The sequence below is a fragment of the Onychomys torridus genome, chromosome 9 (assembly GCF_903995425.1).
Source record: "Onychomys torridus chromosome 9, mOncTor1.1, whole genome shotgun sequence".
Classification (NCBI taxonomy): Eukaryota; Metazoa; Chordata; class Mammalia; order Rodentia; family Cricetidae; genus Onychomys; species Onychomys torridus.
In genome coordinates this window covers 55,492,862-55,501,772 of record NC_050451.1, presented here as the reverse complement: position 1 = coordinate 55,501,772, position 8,911 = coordinate 55,492,862, and positions in this window count along the sequence as shown.

Genomic DNA, 8,911 nt, shown 5'->3' with positions numbered 1-8,911 from the left:
ATACATCCTCTGCTTCCTGGCCTGCCTCAGATGCCACCTGTTCTTTCGGTACCGAACAGGACGCCGCTTACTGCGCATCCTGCTGGAGGGGGTGTTTGTTTGCATTCCTTCCTGGGATCCCCACTGGCCTGAGGGTGGAGACAGGGTGTCTTGTTTCTATTCCTGAGGCCATCCGCAGCCCAGTCCAAGAATCAGTAAGCCATGGCTGCTTTGGGATGGGGCATGGGAGCTCTGCTCTTTCCCTCTGGGACTCATCCCTCTACATCGGGTCTTGTGAGTGATCTTATTGAAGGACAAAGCCTGGGGTTTATTGTTTGTATGTCACCGGGTACCTTGCCCCATGCTGGCCATGGGCGTGGCATGCAGTGATGGTTAGAAAATGGCTCAGAACAACAGCCACTGGCTTCTCCTTGCCTCCTCTGAGTGTAACCACCTTGGCGGGAATGAAGAAATTCTAAAGAGACCCTGGTGCCCCTCCTCTTTACCTATCAGATGGTTGAACAATGGATCCCAAGAGATTAAAATTTCCCTTAAAATCTCCTGTGGGGAGGGGATGCTAGCCAGAGGGGAACTTGTCTCTTGAAAGGGGGGTCCACACAGTTCTGGCAGCTTGCCAGAGCACCTGCAGGAAGGCCTAGGGCTGCATGGTGTGATGATAGATGGAACCAAACCTTGACCAGGATTGCTTAATTGTGCACACCCATTGCCTTCTATTTAAACCTAAGCCTCATGTCAGGGTCCCAAAGATGGCCTTTCTGTGGCGAGTCCTGAACCTTTGTTCCTTTTGTTGATTTAAAAAAAAGATGTATTTTTATCCATGTATGCGTGTGTCTCTGTGAGTGTATGCTGTGTGTGTGTGTGTGTGTATGTGTGTGTGTGTGTGTGTACACTCACTTGAGGAAGCCAGAGGAGGAATTTGGGTCCACTGAGCTGGAGTTAAGGTGCTGGGAAACTGAACTCCCCTGGAAGAGCAGCAGGCACTCTTGATCACTGAGCCGTCTCTCCAGCCACCGCCTCTTGCTGACTCGGTCATGTTGAATTCTCCTCATTTCTCTGCTTTTCACTGTTAACTGTGTCTTTAATTGACCCGTTGATGACAGATGGCAGAGCCTAGCCTGTTAGAGCCACCAGGCCCAGGCTCTATCCGTCATACCTGGCAACATGACGGGAAGCCCAGAGGCATGGATGCCACCCTCCTTGTTCCCGCCCTCTGTGAGTCCCCGCCATCCCAGGCTTCAGAGTGTCTTCGCACTGCAGCAAAATACAGCTGCCCAGAGGGAGGGACGGCGCTGCCTCGGGCACTGCAGAGATGCCACTTGTTGTTTTCAGTGAGGTCAGACGCTGGCTCTCAACAGCCTTGGCTTCCTGTCACCGGGAACTCTGTTTAATGTCTCAGCTGGACTTGGCTGAGGGGGAGGCTGCAAGGGCCATGTTCTCTGCTGACCTGTGTGCGTCCCTTCTGCTGCCTGGCAGCCTCTCCTCTGCTTCTTCTGGAAGCTCTCAGCAGGGGGAGCTGGCACCATCAACCAGAATGGGAAGCAGGCGCGAGCACATGGAGGAGCAGCCCTCCTGGGCTGGGCTTTTCTGAACTAGCTCAGATCTTTTTATTTTGTTCATCAAAATGGAGATGGGCTGCTGAGTGTAACTGGTGTGTTAGAAGTTGCCTATCTTTGAGAGGTTTTCCATGTAAATTCACTAATTCAGAATACCTTTTGCAGACATTTGTCCTTGTATTACTATTACACATGACTTGGAAGCAGAGAGGCAAGGCGTTAATACTGGGGATAAAGTTCTGGACAAAAGATAGCAGAGGGCAAGTTTGGGCCTTTGTGGGCTCTTGTGTGTGAGTGATGGATCTATGTTTGTGTTAGTGCCTGTCTACATGTGTGCGCTCAGATATGGAGGCCAGAGGTCAGCCTCAGGGATCATTCCTCAGAACTTACCCATTTTGGATTTTGACAAGGTCTTTCACTGGCCTGAGGCTCACTGATTAGCCCAGGTTGGCTAGCCATTGACCCCAGGGATCCAGTTGTTTTTTCGTCTCTGGAGCTGGGATCACACACCACCACCACCTATGTTTTGTTTTCATGTGGGTTCTATGGAAACTCGGGTTCTCATGCTTGTGGGGCACATTACCAATGGAGCCGTCCCCCAGCCCTGTAGGCTGCCCTTTAATGTTGCCGGAAGATCCTTTCAGAGAATAAGCTGGTTCCCACCACAGCCAGCTTTGACGCTCCACGTCGCCTCCAGTTTACTTGCTTCTGTCTCTCAGTCACCCTGCTCACTCCGATGGGACTTTTATATTAATCGTGCCTTTTTATTTCTAGATGGTGTCACACCTGGGGTCCTGGTGACCCAGGAAGTTGTTCTGCTGAGGACCAGCAGGTCCCTAGAGACAGTCCACGACAGTTAGCTTCACGTTCAAGCCAAAGTCCTATCACCTAGTGCTCACTGGCAGTTACCTAGCTCTGCCCCCATCATCCCTAGGCCAGGTACCAGGCAACAATGGACAACCCTGGGGCCCGGAGCCCATGAAGCTACTCAGGCTTGCCAGTCCTCAGCTTGCACTGGGTTTTCTCACATGGCCATAGTAAAGCCCCCTGCCCTCATCTCCCTCTGCCTCCTGAGCCACCTGGCATTTCACCACACGGCCTTGGGTGGCATGGCTGCTGCAGATGCAGACACCTTTCTGACAGTTGTTTTCCTCTCTCCCATACTTCCCATGCCAGATTAAAACAAGCCCTGGGTACAGCTGCCAACAGCTTATGGATGGCCCATCTTCAGTTCAAATCTTGGTAATTCCTGTAGCCTCCTTCCTGGTGGTTCTTGACTCCTGGCCACCACGACCCCACTTGTTAGCCAGAAGGCAAATGCTGTGGGATGGTCTTTCTATACACTGTGAATACGTGTTGTCAACATTGGTTAATAAAGAAGCTGCTTTGGCCAATGGCAAGACAGGTTAGAGCCAGGCAGGAAATCCAAGCAAAGACACAGGGAGAAGGAAGGCGGAGTCGAAAAAGACACTGTGGGCTGCCGTGTAGAGCAAAATGTAATGGAACGCAGGTAAAGCATCAAAACACTTCATAGATTAATAGAAATGGGTCAATTTAAGATACAAGAGCTAGTTAGTAATAAGCCTGAGCCGTAGACCAAACAGTTCATATTTAATATAAGCCTGTGTGTGTTTATTTGGAACTGAGCAGCTGCAGGACACAGGAAAACTTCTGGCTACAGGCAAACCCGATCTCTCACTCCTGGGGCTTTCTTTTCTTATTTTTCCAGCTGTCAACCCAGACACAAGCAGAATCTCTGAGGTGTTGGTTACCTTTACGGAGTAATCTGAATCTTTAGAACAGTCCAAGCCCCCAGGCCTGCACTGCAACATTTGGCATCACCAAACCAGCCCTTTCTCTGAAGATGACGCTTTTCTCCTGTATTTCTGCTTTGAGCTTTCTCAGCTGTTTCCCCTCATAGTAGGAGGGTGGATCAGGCACAGCATCTAATTTTCCTCCCAGAGACAACAGAACACATCTTCGCCCAGGAGGCTCGTTTCCCTGTGGTCCACAGGCAGAGCACCCGGGAGGATGGGCTCAGTTTGACCAGCACTAGATGTTGATTTCAAAACCACACCAAACCAAAAACTTGAGCACAAAACTAGAGCCATAACACAGAATGTCCGGGTCTTTAGAAGGAAACTGTAATCTAACAAAAGTCAGAAAGTAGAGGGGAAAGTGCAGTAGATGTGAAACATACAAGGAAATTGAGAATGTGCTAACCACACCAGTAACCGTAAACAGCGGAAATGCGTTTCAGTGCTTTCCTAATGTCTCTCTGAAATCCAAGGACATGCAGCTATAGAAGGCATTTTCACTGCTATGGGAATTCTAGATAACACATGAGAAGATACTTCAGAGTGTCATGCATGAAATGTAACATGGTGCCCCGTAAGTATGTACCATACAGTTTATATTGGTCAGTTTATATTAGCTGGTGGAAGCTAAGTGTGTAGCTAAGAGGTAGAGTACTTGCCTACATATGAACAGCTTTGGGTTGAATCTCCAGCACGGCAAAAAAAAAAATTAAAATCCATGAAAAATGTATTTTAAGGAAATCTTAATAAACATGTAGATTCTCATTTATACCAGGCAGAAATGGAATTCAAGGTGAAAATTATAAGATTTTTGTTGTTGTTGTTTTTTGATTTTCACGATAGGGTTTCTCCTGTTCTAGAACTCACTTTGTAGACCAGGCTGGCCTTGAACTCACAGAGATCTGCCTGCCTCTGCCTCCTAAATGCTCGGATTAAAGATGTGTGTCACCAAGCCCGATAAAGATTTATTTTTTTTTTAGAAGTTATATAAAAAGCTACACATTTGGGACTGTAGATTGCTTAGTGGTTAGGAGCACAGGTTGCTCTTCCAGACGACCAGGATTATATTCCCAGCACCCACATGGTGGCTATCTTCTGTAACTCCAGTTCCAGGGGAGTTGATGACCTCTTCTGGCCTCAGGCACCCTGCCACATGGACGCTGTTTGTGGGGCTGTTTTGGGGAAGGCCTTTGAGTTATACTGAGACGGAAGTAAATTGATTCATCATAGAAAGTATCAAACAGACTCTGTCAGGTTAGACCTCTGTCCATGGACAAGGAGCCACACCCACAGCTCCCCTAGAGCAAGGTGTTCATAGGTGCAGTGTCCAGAATCATAGAGCACTGGAAGCCGTCTCTGTGGGAGCTGGGTAAGGGGAGGAGTCGGCCAGGGGAAGAATAAATGCTCTTCTAGCTGGGGGAGGTGCAATCTGAAGACTTGAGTTCAGGCCCCAGCACACACATACCATAGCGCACTTTCAAGATCCAAAGCAAGATGGGAAGCTGCGAAAGAGAATCCCTGGAAATGTGAAGGGCAGCTAGTCAGCAGCAAGCGAGCATTGTGTCTCATACAATGTGGAATGTGTGAACCCACCCCTGCACTGTTCTCTGACCTTCACAATGCACTGTGGCACATACATACACACCCACACATGAACATGCATGCACACACAGAGAGAAATAAAAAATTATACTCCATTCAAAGGGAGGACAAGAAAGAGCTTTGGGAATCATCGTAGGTAGTAACAGTAGCAGGGGAGTGCTGGGGGAAATATGGAAGGTGTACAAAAAAGAAGAGTGGGGTAACATGCTGAATAGAAGTGAGGCAGAGAACCTGGGGCAGGGGGCACAAAGAAGAGCTCATCAAACGGTGGTCATGGGCTGAGAAAACCGGAGTTCGACAACCCTGAGCCAGAGGTTAGCAGGTGGGTCAAGCTCTGGAGCTCCCTTGTGCAACGTAATACCGCTGACCTCGCCCCTGAGAGATTATAAACTGTGAAGACAGGATCTCTGCTTGAACACACCTCAGCACGGCCGCTGCTGTCTCACCACAGTGTACTTGGGAGACCCCCTGCACAGCTAGAACGTTAGCCACCCCGGGGGCGGCAATCCAGGGAGTCTGGGAACACAGGCGGCCTGCACAGCTCACACACTGCAAAGCTAAGTGTGGCCAGCAGAGGCCCCCAGTGTACAAAGAAGGGAAGCCATTCGGAGGAGACAGCTGGAGGAGCTGTCAGCTGCTGGAGAGAGCCTCAGTAGAAGCGTGGATTCTAGGAAGGACAGACAGACAGACACACAGTTCGGCCAATACTCCTCACTCTTTTCTTCCTGTTCTCCCATTTTATTTTTGCTCCTTGTAGTAGTAGACTCACTTTCCTGTGTTAAAAACAATTAAAGGCTTTTATGTTTTTATTCTTTATGCCCTCTTACAGCTTGATTTTGTTCATGCATTTTTCTCCTCTTTCAAATTGAAAAGATCCTTTTGATTTTATGTGTATGGGTGTTTTGCTTGTATGTCTGTCTGTGTACCACACCCATGCCTCCATGACTGTGGAGGTCAGAGAGGACGTCGGAGTCCCTGGAACTGGAGTTACAGACAGTGTGGGCTGCCATGTTGGTGCTGGGAATCAATCCCAAGTCCCCTGGAAGAGCAGCAAATGGTCTTAACTACTGAGCTGTCTATCTAGCCCTCCTGCATTTTTCTTGTTATTGGGCAATTTTTTTTCCTACCTCCTCAATTATTTCTCAAATAAACAAGTTTATTTGGCTCTCTTGCTGTGACATCTGCAGCTAGTTTCTCCCTCTTACACCGTCACCACTTCTAAGACCACGTGCATTTGGGCCCTTTGACCCCTCAGCATCTAACTAATGTATATTCTGTAGGTCATCGAGGCCTCACTACGCTCCTCTTGGACAGAACAGTCAAACCCAAGCCAACTCAAATGTGGTTCACATTTTAGACCTAGGCTGCTAGGATGAGAAGTATGGTACAGCTCAGAGCCTGGGCCTTCAAGGGAGGAAGCCTGTATGGATAGTGCAGCAGGTCAGTGGTCAGGTAACAGTAGCCATACCTGTGATACCCAAGGCCCAAGATTGTATCTGCAGCTGCCCAGACCAGCCACGGGGCACAAGCCGGCCCTTGTTCTTCCGGATCTCACTTGGGCTGTGGCTGGCCATTCGAAGGCCACACTATGAGCAGCCTCAGTCACACCTCTTCCTGATGTCTTCTCTCCTACCTCCTGGTGAGTATGTGCAGGGCTCAGCTGGGTGGTGGTGGCTTGTACCTTTAGGAGGCAGAGGAAGGTGAGTCCCCGAGTTCAAGGCCAGCCTAGTCTACAAAATATGTGCAGGCCTTCGAATGGCTTAGGCCAGCCAACAGCTACCAGGGGTGTCAAGCTACTGATCAGTCAGGTGCTCACAGGGCGGGACACTGAGGACACTGCCACCCACCATCACACAGCAGCCACACCTATAGTGCCGCTAAAGACAGTGCTTTGTTCAAACATTTTGTCCTTTGTTCTCCCCCCTACCCCCCCTTTCAAAAGTTTGCTTACCTTTGTTGTGTGGGTGTGTGTGTTGCTGCACAAGTATGGAGGTCAGAGGACTACCTTGAGAAGACAAGCTCCCCTTCTATCTGGTGGGTCCCAGGGATTGAACTGAGATCATCAGGCTTGGTGGCAAGCCCCCCTCCCTGCTGAGCCACCCAAGTGGCCCTCCCTTTTACTCTACTTTTTCTGCTGTTTTGACTTACCTTATTGGTTGTTTTTTTTGGAGCTGAGGATCGAACCCAGGGCCTTGTTCTTGCTAGGCAAGCGCTCTACCACTGAGCTAAATCCCCAACCCCCCCTTATTAGTTTTAATTAAAAAAAAAAGCCTTGGCATTTTTATTTTTTTTATTCCCCTTCTTGTATCAATGCAATTTTGTTTTTTAAACTTTCTAGTTCCTGGGAAATCTTTTGTTGGTGTTTTCTTTTTCTAATCACTTGCTCCATTTTTCTTCCTCGCCATCACATTTTTCTCTATTCCTTCCCCCCTTCCTCCTTTAACTCGACTCTCCTGTTGTCCCCACTTCCTTCCTTCTGTGTCTTCTCGTTTACTGTCTTCACATTTATTCTGAATTTCTAACTTGCTTACTTCTAAATTCCTAAGATTTCACATTCCGCATTAGTTTGGACATTTCCTGGCTTAGGTCTGTGTTAGCATGGGCGTGGCTTTAACTGATTTCCAGTCGCTTGTGTGTGTTGTAGGCGTTTGGTTGTTGTTGCTACAATAGTTTGCTTTCTTCTCTCTGAGCAGGGTTGGGGATTGAGCCCTTTAGACTAGACTGCTCACAGGAAGAGCCTCCCTTGCCAAAAAAACCTGGAGGAGAGGTCCCACTAACAAATGCATAAAGCACAGCACTGAAATGTGGCAGAGCCAGGCAGTACAACCCTTTCCAAGAGCTTCACTCACTGGACAGTGGTGGCGCAGGCCTTTAATTCCAGCACTTGGCAGAGACAGGCGGATCTCTCAATTAGAGGCCATTCTGGTCTACAGAGCAAGTTCCAGGAAAAAAAAAAAAGAGCCTAACTCCCCAGCCACTGAATTTGGAGGCACCAAGGTAGGCAAGGTACAGAAGGACTTAGAAGTTTAGTAAAACTGACCAGTGACTCCAGAGAATACAGTAACAGATGGATTTAATCGAGGACCCAGAGAAGATGGTCAGCCACACAGAGGAAAATGTCAGCCAAATGGATGAGAAAGTCACCAGCATGGGTACAAATGTCAACAGTGTGGCAGGAAAATCCAACAAGGCACTTGTGATTTTGAAAACAAAATAGAGATGTTGGAAATGAACAACCAAAAATAAAATAAAATAAAGCCAAAACTAAAACAACCAAAAAACAAGCAAGCTCACTCATGGTAGGAAACCTGTCCAACACACTGAACCAAGCAGAAGAAAAAATATCAGGAACAGAAGATGAAGTTGAAGAAATAGGGAGATCAAGTGTTGACTCAGAAAAGAACTTGAGACGTGATGAAGAGACCAAAGAAAGAAATTGGCTGGAAGGAACTGTGCCTGAGGTCAGAATCTGTTCTGGAAAGTTAGAGCAAGTAACTTTCCAAACCAGACAGAGTGGATGCCTAAACACAGGCATTTAGAACCCAGATCTCACCAGAGAGCCTCTCCAGGACACACCAGAGTCCAGATGCCAAAGTGCAAAGCAAAGACACAATGTGCAGAGCTCCAAAGGAAAATACCAACTCACCCTGTAAATGCCTGCAAGGCAGCCCCAGGAGATGCTCAACCGGCAAACCCTTGCTGGACCCAAGTTCAATCCCTAGTACCCACGGTAAGAGAGACCTGATATTGGAAAGTTATCCTCTGACCACCTTGGATGTGCCGTGGCATGGGTGTGCACACCGAACACACACACACACACACACACACACACACACACACACACACACACAAACACAATGAGAACAAATCCTCTTGTTTGCGGGTTCTAGAGATCAACTGAGGTCATCAGGCATGGTGGCAAGCACATTTACCTGCTGA